General features: G+C 55.6%; 1 long non-coding RNA gene across 1 annotated transcript; it reads right to left on the bottom strand.

Moving 5' to 3' along the window:
• Positions 1 to 19: 19 nt before the first annotated feature.
• LOC109365362 lies at positions 20 to 392 on the bottom strand. The gene is made up of 2 exons (XR_002110910.1): positions 349 to 392; positions 20 to 98 (listed from the first exon to the last, which is right to left on the bottom strand). It is a non-coding gene; the product is annotated as an uncharacterized LOC109365362 (long non-coding RNA).
• Between the last annotated feature and the right edge of the window lie 9 nt (positions 393 to 401).

Genomic DNA, 401 nt, shown 5'->3' with positions numbered 1-401 from the left:
TGTGTCTGTACCTCTCTTGGGTGCTGTGCCACACTCCGTGCTCCTCCCCTGGCTTTGCACATGGCTGCGCTTCAGAGGAAGGCCACTGGCATCAGCTTCTGACAGAAAGGAGACAAGAAAGACATGAAGAGCCTCTCTATGGAGGAAGATTTGAGCACTGCCAGCCACAAACTTCTGGTCTCCAAGAGCAGTTCTGTCAATTGGCCTTTCTGCTGCTACAGCCTTGCGCCACTTCTGCAGTCAGCACAGAACTGCAGCGTCCTTTCCTCTCTCCTCCATCACACACAGCCCTGCGTGCAGCCCTGTTTAGAGGCGGTACCCACAGCACAGCTCACAAGAGCTTCTTACCTGCGGAGGCTTTCCGTTTCCCGCCTTGCCCCGCCCCATTCCACAGATGTACA

Source organism: Meleagris gallopavo, unplaced genomic scaffold (assembly GCF_000146605.3).
Source record: "Meleagris gallopavo isolate NT-WF06-2002-E0010 breed Aviagen turkey brand Nicholas breeding stock unplaced genomic scaffold, Turkey_5.1 ChrUn_random_deg7180001703862, whole genome shotgun sequence".
Classification (NCBI taxonomy): Eukaryota; Metazoa; Chordata; class Aves; order Galliformes; family Phasianidae; genus Meleagris; species Meleagris gallopavo.
This window is presented reverse-complemented; position numbering and strand designations above follow the sequence as displayed.